Below are 16,315 nucleotides of genomic sequence, written 5' to 3' on the forward strand. Positions count from 1 at the left end.
CAGAGAAACAGACCATGGATGAAATGGAAGACTTCAAGACTTTTATATATAAATACATATGTGTATTTATATATATGTATATGTATATGTATCATATGTATATACATATATATATATATATAATTTTAAACAGAAAAAGTGGATTTATATATAAAAAATACTGGAGTAACAACTACCATGCAACTTGAATCTAGCACCTCTAACCACAGATCCTCATCCTTGATGAGGATCCTTCACACCACTTGCTTTTACACGGAAGAAAACCCGACAGAAGACATAGCTGTTTGTTTCCAAGGAAATTCATGGTATTAGTGTTCTCATCTTACCTTATTTGCTTTGATAAAGGACTGGAGATAAAGGTGTAAAACAGACAGCAAAACTCTAACCTGGTCATTAGCTTGCGAGCCAACAACTTGGCAGAGGGTTTATTTTTATGCATGATAAAGAGATTCTCATTAAGTACCCAAAATCCAATTCTGTCACACATGCAAAAAATTAATTTCTAGTATAACAAGTGGATTTATATTCTGTGGTTTATGCTCTTGTGTAAAATGGGCTGAAAAAAACACTTGTTTTTCATTTCCCGATGTTTTTCATTGGGAAATGAGGATTTGGTTTAATTAAAATATTTTGTGAGAACATAGGAGTATCATCAATATTTTAAACAAAAACATTGCAAATGTTTTTGAAGTGTTCCATCCTCAAATGAGATTGGTATTTTGTCCCAATTAAGAACAAAAACTCTGACATCTCAAATTTTCCCACAGAATAACAATTCCTTGTGATCTGTTACAGAATTGACACTTAGGCCTGCAAGTAGCTGTCAAGTCCATTTCAAAGCGCACTTAGTTGCATTTATAGCAGAAAATGCTTCATAAATATAAACTGGAAAAATGCTGGAAATAATCACCACAAAAATAACAACACTGCAAACTCTCTATCCCTTCATCAGTGTTTTATTGTTCTTTGAAACTAAAATTGTCCACATTCCATTTGCAGCAAAATTAAGATTTCTTTCAAGAATATCCATACAAGTCCATATTTTTAAGAGTATCAACTCTTGACTTTTACACATAGGCAAATGGGATTGTTCCGGTGACATTAATGAATTTTGCAGCTTGCAGTGAGGGTATGAAAAGGAACAGTATCTTAGCTTACAGAGTCAGGCAATCTTCACAGCAAAACAAAACTTAAGATGGTGCAGTAAATTTGAAGTTCATCGCTTCAAGTATTTCATAAAATTATGATAATCTGAAGTCTTCTTTCCTACCTCCCTTTAAAAGTTCTACCATGAATCTAGCACAGCATTCAGTACAGGTTGCGTTATGAAGAGGTGAGGAGTGAAGCTTGCCTTTTACCCTTCTTAGTGCTGAGACTCCTCTCGCTCTGGATATTCTGAGCACTACCTCTTTAATTATGCTTCCCAGGATTTCTTGTGGGACTTAATCATAATAGATGGACAACTCTTCCAAGGTCATGAATCATCACACATTTTAATTTACCCTTATTCCTGCACTGTATGTGTATATTCTGAGGATAGACACTAAAACTGTCCCTACTGAAAGCAAACATCCCATCGCAATCAAAAACAGTATTTTAGCTCAGTGACCTGTTCAGAAGGATGAGCAATTCTTTAAATCTAAGCGCAAATTGATGCAGTTGGTACCACTGATCATGTTTCATAGTCTTCCTGAACCTTCTGAAATATACTTTTAACTTCACCAGCAAATGTTTGTGTAAGAAACTGATAGAGAAAGATTTAGAAAACAGCTTCATTTGTACATTCCTTAAGCTCTTACGCAGAAGCAAAGGCTATCAGCCTGATCATTGCAGGGATTCTTGTAGACCTTGAACTGCTTACAGGAGGAAGGCGCTTCTCTACTGAACAGAAGCACAAGTACAGCATTTTGCTTACCCATACTTCTGGTTACCTGGGAAATATTTTCCTGGGGGAACATCTCTTTAGTAACTCAAGTATGTGTTTAGTACGATGGACCATACATACCAAAACCATCCTTGAAATTCGGTATTCCTGACACTGGTCTTTATCCTCACTTACTGAACAGTATCAAGTTGTTCACCGCTTTTGAATGAGAGCTGCAAAGCTTTGTTTGTAGTACTGAGGAGCATTATCCAGAGCTGGGGAGCAGCAGGTAGCTGTATCTGAGAGAGCTGGAGACGTTCCCTCTTCTTCTATGCTCAGTCTGCTGTTGGCCACTCATACAGAAGTAGTACTGCCTTGCAGTAGACTGCCGTGTTTTCTTTCCTGATGAAAGATTTTTTTCCCTTAAGTGCTGCTTGGTGGCTGTACACTAAAAGATGACTAACATTTGGAAGTCTGAGAACACTAGAAGAACCACAGAAGTAGAAGAGTTCACAAACTAGCAGCACTGTAGGTCAGGAAATTAGTCAAGATAAATTGGAGGAGGAACAGCAAAGTGAATTTATTTGAAATGCCTTGTTACAGCTGAAGCAAAAAGAATGCAAAAAGGAAAACATTTTTGCATGTGAGTTGTTAACTAGCTGTAAGACAGCATACAGACTGAAATAATACCCCCTGCTATCAGCATCGAAGGAGTATGTTAGCCAGTTACTCCTGAAAGGGTTTTGAATCAGTAAACTTTGGGACACTCTGTGTTTAAGATGAATACAGTGTTCTGAAGCTATGACAGTCCAGGATGACTGGGAAAAGGATCCAGTCCAATGTTCAATGGAGCTGGACAGCGTTTCTGGATAAATGACGTCCTGTCAATCAGCCGCAAGGTTCTTGTAAATTAAGACAGTAGCTGATATAATGTTTGAGCAATTAAAAAAAGAAAATACAAGGCATGGTAAGTGGGACAGCTGTATGGAAAACAGGTCTCATCGAATTAATTTGGTCTTTTTTGAATGTGGAAACAATTGCTTTAGAAGAGGTGTGCTACCCCTGATGGCAAACTGGTAAACATTAGAAATGGTGTGAAGTTAAGAAAGGGCAAATAGAGCATTTGGATGTACAAAGCAGGGGATCTCAAGAAGTGGTAGAGATGATGCTGTTTCCTCATTTGCACTGGGTGTTTCTGGAACATCGTCTACTCTGGGACGATGGCAGTGATTTGGAGAATTTAGAGAACAGCCACTGGAACAATGGAGGGCTCTCATGTACCTCTACTAAAGCATTCAGGAAGATCTACCTCTTTATTGTGTCCAAAAGAGGGTAAAAAAGACTACGGACTAAGCAGCTACACAGGAAACAAACTTAATTATGTGAGAAATATCGTCTAGCTGACAAAGACCTAAGCAAGACAAGTTACTGGATGTTGGAGATGGATAAACGCTGATCAAACATATACCGTATTTCTTAACAAACAAAACCATTAAGACAGTAACTATGAATGGTTAAGGTAGACATTGCAAGCACTGGGTACTTTTTAAAAATCAGCACTGATGCTACAACGGATGCTATTCAAAAATAGCTACAGGTCTGGGAGCCAAGATGAGAACAGAACAGTCTCTTTGGTCTCTTTTACATGGCAGATAAGGGTAGGTGACCACAACGGATCTTTCTCATCTTTTTATCTCTGAACCCCTGGAAAATTACCCCTGAATTTTTCTTCAATACATAAACACTACATTCTATTATGACCAAAGCCTTCCTAGTTGTTCACAATGCACTGTAAATAGTAATTATTTTGTACTGCATTGCAGTTTTGAACTGAAGCCATTAGAGTAACAGCCTGTCAGTTCAACAGTTTTAAGATACTTATTTGACTTTCAAGAAGGCAGCCCCAGTGACTTCAGAAAGTGACTTACTTTACTGAAAAACACAGGTCCAGAAAAAGCAACATCAGCAAGTCCTAAATCTTCAGCAGTGTGTTCCCAGTGTGCTGCTCTACAGCAACCTGGTCTCCTCTTTCCAAGAGGAAGAGGAAACCAAGAGCAAGACAACACTTTGCTAAAACAATGCCATAAAATTGATTAAGATCTCTTCATATTCACTTTCTAGTCTTCCTAATAAACTGCTCTAATCAAAAGTAGAGTAAATACCATGCCTCACTTAGGTATTTGTCCCAATTACTCCTCACTGGTGAATCTCTGTATTGAAGTGACCTGCTGTTGATTCACGGGGCATCTTGCATTCTCTGCAGATGTTGGAAAGAAAGACAGAAGTTATGCCCTTATGATTTGTCACTAAATTATATATTTGTTGGGAAATGCCTTCACATAGCTTTAAGCACATCTGTATGCTGACAAGAGCAGTTGCCTTGGAAACTAAATTGCTCAAAATGCAGTAAGGACAGAAAACATGTTAGTCAACAGCTTCAGAGTTGTTCCAATCATTAAACAACCTCACCATTTTTCAGTCTCTATGTTATTGCAGGATGTGGTGCTAAATATTGTGTCATTAGATATTTTGTCCAGAAGAGAATCGAGAAGGTTCCTTCAGGGAAGACAGCTTTTACTATTTATGCATCTATAGGGTTTTGGGGTAGGGATTTTTGGCTAGAGGGCAGTTAGATTCAGAAGGGAATTACTCCCTTTGTAGCTTATAGCTAGTAATTCATCACTCTGATATTTGGAAGGGAGTAAAACCTTACAATGATGGTTTTCACGTTCCTCATTCCTGTAAGATCAGGCCACGGTCCTCACTTAAACTTTTCAATATCGCAGACTGTCACTCAAGGTGATTGTGGAGAAGTGAACCAAGTGACAGCTGCTGAGAGGAGCCATTTTCAGATTTCTGCACACGAAAAAAAAAATCGTGCAGCTTCATGTATTTACTCACTTAACTCCAGAAACTGTACAATTGTCACCAATTAAAAAAAAATGAAATGAGTTCAGATTACTGTTCAAAACATACCATACCAGCAAAGAAGTCGTATTTGTAAAACCACTGTGGTTTATTTTAATATGGGTATAGTGTTATACATGCAGGCATTGACACACAGGGACTAATTTATAAAGAGACATTCCTCTGACTGATACAAAATCCTTGCAATAGCCTGCATTTTTAATTATCTTTAATACATCAAACACAGTAGGATTCAAACAAGGAATGGAGAATCCCACATCAGCATGCAAGAGAAAAATTGTCAAAAGCCATTAAGGTTATCTTTGCTCTAAGTCATCTTTTTTTTTTTTTTTTTTTTTTGAAAAAAGAAAAGACAAGTCTGCTTTGTTAAGAATTGTCTCTCTGGTTGAGGAGATTTCTGTTAAATTCAGGAGAGGAAGAGGAGTCACTTGTACCCCTCTTTCAAATATACCCCACAGCCCAGCAGTCAGAATATGGGGGAAGATGGAGAACCAAATCTGATCTCAGTAAGAGCAAAGATCTCATACTGTGTTCCTCTGTCTGTCTATGAAAATACCATAACTGTTGTGCTGTTACAAAGAAAAGCATATGTGCTGAAGTGTTTGCAGAGACTGTATAATAAGTCTCAACTTCATCCTGACACAGCACAGTTAAAAAAAAAACATGTTGTAGGACAGTAATGATGCATCTTCAATTTATGCCAGTAGAAGAATTACCACTGGCTTAAAAAAAAGTATATCATACAGAAATGTGGAAAATCGTTCATAGAAGCAAAATTTACTAAAATATAAATAATTCAGACTGCAGTCTCAAAGAGACGTTGAACACTTATGAGGAATTAACCAGTAAGCCCCAGCAGCATGCCATGCCAGTTCACAGAAACACGCATCCATGTTCTTTTGCTTATCACTGCTGGGAATTGTGTGTGTGATTCTGTGTTTCGGTGAAATCACAGCAATGCAATGCCATCCTGCCTATAAAACTGGAACAAAGAGCTCTCTTTGTCTTACCAATACTCTCCTCAAAGACAATTCTTCTGCCTTCACATCTTTGTAAGGTGTTACTTTGCACCTCTACAGCTCCTGGGGGAATCCATAAGCCTAACCAAGTCTAAGACTTCCGTAGTGGATAACAGTGAGTGAGTAAAAAGTTCAAAAGAGCAACTTCTTTCCAAATCAATATTGTTTGTTCTTCCCCAAAGCACTCAAGAAGCAGAGAAAAAAAGGTTAAGCACATAATTCTGGGAGCTTGCTTCCAGCTCATCCCCTTTCCCAAGGCTTAGGTGACCCAGGATGTCCCAGACATCCAACAGAGCCCCTTGCCTTAATCCGCAGCATTGCACTTGGGAAGCAGCTCTCCATTCCTTTCCCATTACTACAGAATCCACCTTTGAAATCTCTCTGGAAATTATTTTTATAGTTTCACTATTTCCTACCATGTTCCAGTCTTCGTGTCTCCACACTATCAGCCAAGAAAGCCATGCATAGTTGTCAGAGTTAATAATACACTGATAATTTTTGTAATACTTTCTGATCTGCGATGAAGACATACAATGACGAGTCAAGTATGTGCCCATTAGATGACAGGATCACGATAATTGATTCTGTAGGAGCTTCCTTTTTTCTTCCCTGGCCTCCAGCATGGCTGCGAGCTTTACCTCAAGGGATGCAGCAGCATCAGAGCAAATTTACCTTCAGACATTTCCATCTAAAGCTCTTCCTGCAATTATTCATATTGAGCTGACAAGCTTTAAGAAGCAATTTTCTGGTACCCTTGTATTAGCCTCCAGATGGTCTCTTGCCACAAGCAAGACAGCTATAAAAGACCTGTTTGGGGAATCTGTAATCTGCCCTCTCGACTGCGTGCACAGTATGAACGAGACCTTTTCAGAAACATTCCAGTGTTAGGGAAACTGCTACAAGACAGCATCTCGACACGTAACTTCATTGCCTCATGAATGCCTACCCACAGCTAGTGCAGATGAATTATTCAAGCAGTTTGATACAACCCCTACACAGACTCCAAGAACTGGAGCCTACAAAGGAAAGGAGATAGTATGGTTAGGCAGGTAACAGACTGCAAGCTTAGTGGATTCTGAAATTCCTCGTTCATGCCAAATGTTATTTTGTAGACAACTAGCGAGTAAGCTTGGTTTGGTGATAATTGAAAAATTTCTCTGTAGTATCAGGAAAAATGGAGAGAATGCTGGCACTAGAGGTTAAATGCTTGGTCTCCGAGTCTATGCATCAATTTGGGTACCAGTTTTACAGCTCTTCATGATGTAGATTCCAAATTCATCTGTGTCCTTCAGAAACAATAAGGAGACTAAGATTTCTGGACAAAGCTGAAGAAGGTGGCTAAGAGAAAGTGACTTAAGAGCACACAGCAAGCCAAACCTCCAACTGGCTAGTGAAGAGGCACACATATTTCTGTTGTTCGTTTGCAAGTTCTCTGCACTGGTATTCGTTGCATTTGTGTCTTTGCCTAGAGGTGCCTTGTTCTCTCCCTCTGCAGCTCTCTTACCACTAAAAACCAAAATCCTACAGTCAAATACAGATAGAAATAAGACTCTGACTACTCGCTGTTAGAGGACCAATCTGCTATTCTAAGCATCCAATCCCCACTGAGTTTAAACAATACAACCACACATTTTAAGATCTGCCTAATATTTTCACTTATAAGACCTTACAAGAGAGGTGGGCAGATTTGTTGCAGTTGTTTGTGGGTGTGAGCGAGGGTTGCTTTTATAGAATGAAATAGGCAGAAGTTGAAGGGCTACCCCGCGATTTTAAAAACAAATTTAACAAATGAGTCAAGGCAGGATTCAACTTGTTTGACCTCAGCCAAGCAAAATCAGGGTATTTAGCCTAAGCCAGTTGTTCAAAGACAGAGTGTAGTCAGTGGAGGACAGCAAACTGATGGGGTAATTCATTGCATCAGTCATATCTGCCTACTGCAAGAGGAACTGAACTGCCCTGTGGAAATACCTGTTCATCTCTAAGCAATCAGCCCACACTAGACACTAAACTTTAGTCAGTGTTAGGACAGATAAATTGCCCCTTCCTTTATTCCTTTCCACCTCCGTACCTGCCTTTGCCTGCTGGAACACAAGGAAAGTATTCCGTTTGTAATGCATGGAGGGTGGACACTTGTACACTTGTATCCTACTCAGCATCTCAAGTTTCTGGTGTATTAATCCCTCAGAATTTCTAGCCTATAGGGGACAAGTTAAATACAGACATAGCTGGGTTTTATAAAACAACAATCCCAAATCAGAAAGTGCTGGTAACAGACATTTTAATATGCTCACATCATATTAGTCTACAGGTGTTCTCCTCTACTTCCAAACATCACAAAAGGGGAGGAAAAAAAGACTTCAAACAGAAGCAGCTCTTCAAAGACCGTCAACCACAAAAGCTCGCCTACCCACAGGCCTTTTCAAATGAGACACAGCAGGTAGCTGAGACAAGCAAAACTTCAATCTACGTTGCCATCTTCCTTAGCAAAACATTCAATTTCAGCAAACGCAGAAAAGGTATAGAGCTGCATCCAGGCTTTGTTACCTAATAAATTCGTTGCTGAATTTTCATTTAATCAATGGAGATATATATATATATCCCCCAGCAAACACAGGCTGAAAGTCAAACATCAACTGCAAAAGAATTGTTTCCTTTACCTCTATAAGATTTTGATCAAAGCATCTTAAAATGTCCTAGCACCCTGCGTATAGCCACATCTGCCTTTTACATATTAAAAAAATTCAAACATAGAAAGTGACAGCACCGCAGTGCAGGAGGAAACACTGTCACTGAACAACCTCCTGAAGCTTCTACTTCTCGCTTTTATCCACAGGGAAACCTTTTAGTACCACTTTGCTAAGTGTCCCACTGAATTTGCAGTCCTGTCTAATCATGAGCCCCACAAAGCATGGGAGTGACACTGTCATCTGACTGCCAAGGGAAAAGCCAATGAGGTTCTGAAGTAATCATATATTTTCATGGCCTGCTGGACAAACTGACTAATGGACCTGGGCTCTGGAAAAAGAAATGCTGCTAATGATGCAGAAAGAAAGGTTGCAAGATTGGGGATACATTTTAAGATATACTGTGTTAGAAATTCAGGACGGGAAAATGGCCTCCATAGGGTTCGTCTACTTCAGCTCTGAAGTAAAAATACAGGGCAAGTCCAGCCTGCACATCAGCCTCACATACAGAATCACAGAATCATTTAGGTTGGAAGAGACCTCCAAGATCACAGAGTCCAACCCCTGACCTAACACTAACAAGTCCTCCACTAAACTGTATCACTAACCTCTAAATACACCTCCACAGGCAAAAGCAACAGGGTTTGTTTAGGGAACGCAGATCACAGAATCACACAGAATCACAGAATTTCTAGGTTGGAAGATCATGCAACTTACATTTAAAAAGAAAGCATGCAATACACTGCATGCTGCAAATAGTGCGTAAGCTGCTATGCAGGCAGTACCCAGTCCTTCAGCTACAGGAACTGTGCAAGGAGTACTCCATTCCAGCTTCACAGCAATCCCAACAGCAGCTGACACATGACAACTTGCTTCTAGAGAGAGAGAGGTGTTTACATGAAAAAGTACCTTAGTTTTATTATTTTTTTTGTTTTTTTTTTTTTTACTCTAGCTGCCTAAGTTCTGGATCCTTTTACTTTGTACCTACCCATAACACAAGCTGAAAAATTGGAAGTAATGCCCAGAAGTTTTATTCAATGCCATCCCATGAGGAGAGGCAGTGTGGGCAGGCAGCGTGCTCCTCCTTCCCCAGGGTTCAGGGAGCCACGAGCTGCCACGCTACGCGCAGTGAGCTCTGTCCCATTCCTCATGAGCTCTTCTGCTAACAGCATGGCCTTGAATGGAAGGACATAAATTGCATTAATGCACCCCTTGCACCCTATTGCTGAATCCTGCATCTACAAGCATCTACAAGTAACTACACTGGGCTATGTTACAGGCATGGTGAAACAGCTGTATCAACGTATGTGCTGGTGGTGGTATTGGTAAACTCATCAAGCACAGAGTCAGAGACTACAAGGTATCTGCACATGGAAACACACCCTGCAACTTGTGCTTAGAAACTATGCAACCAAGGCAAAAACATGGAAGGATTTTTTTTTTCCTGTGAAACCATCACTGATGGTTATTTCCCTACAAACTATAACGTCTTTCAGAAAAGAAAACCCTATTTGAATTTATGGCGTAATGAACAAGCTAATGTCAAACACTTATGTTTATGGCATCTTTTATGACATGCCTGTAGAATAACAGAGCAATATGTTTCCAGGCAACATCTTCAGTTTCCGTCTAAATGCTCAACACTAAACGCTGAGCCTCTTAGGGGTGCACGCTGCCACTTCAGGCCCTGGTGGAGCCAGCCCTGCAGCGATGTGGGAAGCTCCACACTAAATGCACGAGGCAAGTTCTCACCAGTAAAGACTTCCCACCGACTGACCACCTTCCCCGTTTCTGACCCTACAGCAGGAGAAAAGAACTCAGAAGCAGAAATGAAGGCATAACCTCCTCTGAAGGGAACAGGAAGTTTTTGGCTACAGATTGTGGGGTACAGAAGCACTTAAGTTCAGGAGTGTGGGTGGATGTGTTCCCTCCTCCTTTATCTGCAGGACTGATGAGAAGACAGGTTGCTGATGTTCCTCTGCACAGTCGATCTGGGAAGGGAGATAATGGAGCTTTGTGAAGCCACCTCCCAGTGTCAAAGAGCTCCAAAGGGCACCAGACATACAGAGCAATGCTGAACTGAGCCTAGATAGCAGTTTTTTCGGGGAAGAAAAGGCGACATAGGTATGCAGATGCTGGATCACAGCTGGATAAACAGTGCTGGATGAATCCATGGATATAATCAGTGCCTGAAAACAGTCTTCCAGCTCCTCTCCTTTCAAAGGACAAGCCTTTCCAAAAGAAAGTATTCCAACTCGAACTGCCCCACTAACAGCACTGAATCCAAACCCCAAAACATTATTTCAGTGCTGCTGCTATGAAGAGTACGAACCAAATAAAGCTCAGGCAAAACTGAGGGGAACAGATGAAGTCCGAATTATTTTCATGGTCTTCACTGGTCACTAAGCCTCTATGAGCTACTAATCAAATTTGGGGTGTTGGTAACAATCGTAACACTTCCATTCTAACTCTTTGCTGAAAACTTGCATGGAAGAGATAATGCAATCATAACAGAGAAAAATAATTTTATTACCATTCTCTTTTACAAACAGAAATGCTCCCAAGCCTACGCTGCCTAGCTGCAACCATTTATTTGCTCAGATATAGAACTGGTGAGTAGGAACTGCGAACCTGTACGTTGCTGGGTACACAAGCACATCACTGGCAACCCACAGAAATACCGTGCTTACGGTATTCCCAAGACCTTCATGGTGGCTCCAAGACCTCAGAACCAGCCAGGTTTGACTGCATTGCATTGGATGATCATGTATTTAAGGATAAAGGAAACAAAAAATGACTGATGTGACAAGTGGGGTGAAAATTGCAAGCAAAAAAAAAGCTTGAGCTAGGCAGACAGCAGCTGTGCACACAGACTTCACCTTGGGTATACTCAAGAAAGGCAGAACCTTGGTCAAGATAAATGAGGCAGGCATTTATCTTCCTGATTAGATGCTAACCATGATGCCTCTACAGCACTTCATCAGATCTCTCGGGAATAGGATCTAAAACAACTAAACGCCCTCAATGCAGTGTCTGAGCAATTACCCAGAAAAGTAAAGAACAGAGGGAGGCAGCGACGTACCTTAAACAGGACCTCTGCCTATCTTAAATGCTTTACTCCAAGCACTTTCCTAGAATTCAAAGCCTTTATATAAGGCAGAAGAAACAAAAGTACTTCTTTTTAGCCATCAAAGGCAACAGGCAAGCAATATTCTGATGGTTAAAGAAAGTTTTTCCCTTTCCTAAGGAAAGTACTCTAACCACCACATCAAGCTGCTCTGGGCAGCAGTGGTTAACCCTGTAATGAAGGTGTTCCACTCTGCAAAGCACAACACAGATTATTACCCGTTTAGAAAGCCAGCTGACGTGAAGAACCATAATTTTCTAGCCCAGACATTAGTGTACTCAAGGGCAAGGAAATCCCACCACGTGAAGCTTACTTGGAGGGCTGCCCTGTGGGACACCTTCATTTCTTCATACTCCTCTCCTACACAGCACTTCAAGCATCAGCCCCTCCTTACAACTAAGTCCAGCTGCCAACAAATCACCTGGAAGCACTCAGCCCCCAGCATTAATTCCGCAACATTGGGCATCCGTAACACAGCAAATCGGTTGTTGTGTTTAAGCAAGGTAAGGAGCTGATAAGAGGCAGATATAAAAGTGTTCCCTCATACTGGAACACTCCTTATAATGCTGAGTATTTTCAGAAATGCATCTAAGATATATCAAGGACTGATTTCTTTTTAAAATCAAAAGCAGACAGAAAAGGCAGCTTTTTTTACAAACTGCTAGCAAAGATAAAATTGTGTTTGCTCTTCGCTTTCTGGCAAAAGACTAAAAAAGATAAATGAGGAGAGAAACACCAAGTGACACCCTCCAGTCCTACTAATGGCAAGGTGATAATGCAACTTACAGCAAGACCACAGTGAATTTTTTGGAAGTACTAAGATATTTTTTTTTCTCCAAAGCTTAATATAAGCTAATCACTGCTATTTCAGGTGCCATTAGACACTTACATGGCCCATAAATACAGCACCCCCTTCCCCTTCCAGTTTCCAACCCCCCATTTTGCAATGCAGCCTCCAGCAGAGGCTCAGAGACTTGCTCATCATCACTCTGCTGCAGCTGTAACAAGACTTCTTTGCATAAACTACCGCAGAGCGAGATGTAGATGAAATATTCACATTTGTTGACGCTGTACCTATTTGTTATGAACATAATTATCCAACATGCATTTCTTTTACTCACTTTTAGTTTCCACTGCCTAACTTCCCAAAGACAGCAGCCTTGGTAATCAGCAACAACATGAAATTTCACATGAGCAAGGGCCAGGTTCTGCACCTGGGATGGGGCAACCCTGGATGTATGTACAGTGTTTGGACAATGTTCTGCAGACGTATGGTTTGATATTTGAGTGGTCCTGCATGGAGCCAGGAGTTGGACTCAATGATCGTTGTGGGTCCCTTCCAGCTCAGGATACCCTTCCAGCTCAGGATACTCTGTCATTGTATGAGAAAAGCAAGACTACACAATGTGTTTGGAAGGTCAGAACAGAGACTCAATTGTGACCTGAAGAAGGCACTCTTGGCTCCTAAAACTAGTAAGCACTGGGAAGCAAAAGGACAAAAGAATTTGCTTTTATGTTGCATAAAATATTTTTATTTTTTTTTAAATGAGAGGAATAAGGAACATACACCATCCTTTAAAATACACATCTCATCTGTCTATTTTCTATCTTATTTCTGAATTAGTAATATACCTGCTTCTTATGGTACAAAAGCTTCTCAAGTAAGTAAATAAATAAATCATCTGATTAGCCCTAATGACTCTCTGGCTTCTGAGGTGAAAGCTTTCTGTTCAAAGCAAGCGATCTATTATTTCATAGCCAATGCTGCGTATATTTTTGTTTTGGTTCATTAACCTGAGCTGAGCATGTTGTAAATAGAAAGCTCTGTTCGGATTGATTCATTTTTAGAATTAAAACAATGGATTCGGCAACAGAGGCAAGATGTTTATCATTAGTAATGAATCACTCCAGCCAGTGCCTAAAAGACAATCACTGCTGAAAAACAATCTTATGCTAACACATGGCGAAGAGCTTGAATTTTATTCACAAACTTACTTTTAATACTAAAGGCCAGATGCTGCCTGTTAGAAAGATGTACTTAAGCCAAAACCGTCATCTCGTCTTGTACGTACCATAATGACAGCAGAATTTCTACCAGATTATGCCCTTTGATTTTCCCATATGTATGTGTGCAGAGCTGGGCGTAGGAAGGACTTGCAGATTTGCAGTTTGGAAAAACCAAACATGGTTAGATAAAACCTGCTCCTGGAGCTGTGGTTAGATGTTGTTATTCCTACCTGCCTCTATTTTCCTGGAGGAAAATCAAAACAAACAAACAAACAAAAAATAACCACACTGATAGGCAAAACTGGTAGTCATTGTGTTGTGGAAGCAACAGTATCGTTATTTCAGGGAGGAAAGTGTATAAATCTGCCTGCCTGCTATCTTTAGTTAATTGTGTCTCAGGCCAATCACGATTGTTTATCTGATAAACAATATCTAAATATATTTAGATATTAAATACAAATCTGATAACAATACAAAAATACTGTTATGTTATCAGGGCAGATCCCACCCTTCCTGGCTAACATACATAAGGCAAAATTATGAAATGGGGTTAGCAACTGGAATTTCACAAATCCTGTAGATTTGTGCTTGTTTTTTTTTTTGACACCTGTACTGTTTCATTGAGTTTCCTTCCTACCAGCAGATAGGCAGAAGTTTGTCAACAAAAATTCTCATTTTTACTTAATACATTTACATTTATTTATGTACAAATACACTTACATTTTCATTACTATATTGATGTTTACATAACCAGCAGTAGACGTAGTAAATATGAAATAAAAGGCCAGAGAAAATATTACCAGAAAGTATTACCTAATGTGCATTTTAAGAACTGACTCAGATATTGAGAGAATCACTGAATCACATTAAGACATTTTTTACTTAGGATCTGAATCCAAAGATTCTACAACTTCCAAGTCAATCCTCCCAACATTAAACTCTTTCAGATGGGTAGCTCACAAGGCTGGAATTGCTACTTTGAGTGGTCAGTGTTTGTTGGAGTAATGCTTAAAATGCAAGGGTTAACAAGCAAACACTGAGAATAAGTGAGAAAAGGAAAAGAAAATGGATCTTACCAGAATAAAATCATGAAAAACAACTTTCCATAACCTGCAGTTTTGACATGCCAATGTATGAAAATGTAAGAGAAGAGGACTCTTTCTATTAATGGTATTTGAGGGGAAAATTTGGTAGGCTTAATGGATGAACATCTTTGAGATACACTGAGAAACACAGCTAGGGTTTACAGATAATCAGACACGGTAACTCTTTTCACCCCGTTACAGTCTATTTTAAGCTAAATGCAATGGCCAAAAGGCAGATGTGTAGACAAGCAGCTAAAATGCTGCAGTCCTACTTCAAGTTAGGGCAATCATTATCTGTTGTGAAACATCCACTGCAGTACACAAAGCACACTGCGTTAACTTGCCCTTGAAACTAGAGGCATCAGATGCAGAACAAAAAGTATCTGTAGAGTGAACAGCATTTTTTAGTTTCTTCCTTCTGAGTTACTTTGAACCCAAGAAGGCAATAAAAATATTAATATATATATATATATATATATTTTTTAATAATAATTGCAGCACAACATCTACTGCAGATGAAGTAGTTTTCAAGACAACCTACTTCCTTTTGAATTCAGTGGGGTGCAGATCCCAAGTCTCCACTCTTATGAAGGCTGGCTTTGGCCTTCTCGATGAAGTCCTGTTCAGCCACCCAGACCTTGCCACACCTGAACCCACAGAACTGACGAGGCTGGTAGCACACAGGTTGGCTATATAACTATATACGAAGTAACTATTTCCACCAGAAATGTCTGACTCGTATTGTATCATCCAGGCACTTGTTTTACTTCTATGCAATTTTATTTCCTTATGCCAGGAACGTTAAAATAATTCTGTATAAGCACTAAAACAGATATATTGAAAGCAATCAGGAAATCCTGAATATTTAACCAACTGCTCTAGGGAATAAAAGAAGCTCTGTGAGTTCAGACCATTCTAAAACTGAGTTAGCATTCGTACAGGTGAATGCAATCAACAAGGCCTTAACATAATGTTACTCAGTGGAAGCAGAAACCCTCCTTGGTACCTTCAAAGCCCTAAGTGGGTTTCCAGTTTGGGACAGTGTGAACTGAAGGCGAATTATTGTACAGTGAATGAAGGTGTTGTGGGTGCTGGGGGTCTAGGTTTTGTTTCTGTAGAGAGACAGGCAATCCAAGTGAAAGATCTGTCTGGAAAGGAAGACAACATTAGGATGAACAGCTGCTAAGACAATACACCACAGTGCCTGGGAAGAAAAACTGATACTTGTATGGTTCAAACAGGAGCAGGCTGGGCAAAACGCCGTTTTCCCAGTACCAGTAAGAGTGGCCCAGCTCCCCGCAGGGCCTCCTTTTAACCTATTTTATAAATAAATGAGCGATTCTCACAGAACTTTGGAAAACACTCAGCCTTGAATGGCTTGAAAAGAAATAACATTCAGAAGGTGGTTTTGGTCGGAGATTCTTTGTACCAGGAGTGCACACAGCATCTCTCACCACAGAACACCTCTGAAACAGAGCAAGCATCTCTGCTCACCCTATCCCGGTCCCACCAGGCTGTTTTCCACAAAATCACTCTCTATAACCCGCACCAACAGCCACTAACACCCTTCTGAGCCTGCAAGATTCTTCTGTGTGAGGATT

General features: G+C 40.1%; 1 protein-coding gene across 5 annotated transcripts in view; it reads right to left on the bottom strand.

Annotated features, from left to right (window-relative positions):
* The window catches only part of DCLK1 (doublecortin like kinase 1), a 235,601-nt gene that overhangs the window by 160,984 nt on the left and 58,302 nt on the right, over window positions 1-16,315 (bottom strand). The window lies entirely within an intron of this gene.

This window comes from Anas acuta, chromosome 1 (assembly GCF_963932015.1).
Source record: "Anas acuta chromosome 1, bAnaAcu1.1, whole genome shotgun sequence".
Lineage (NCBI taxonomy): Eukaryota > Metazoa > Chordata > Aves > Anseriformes > Anatidae > Anas > Anas acuta.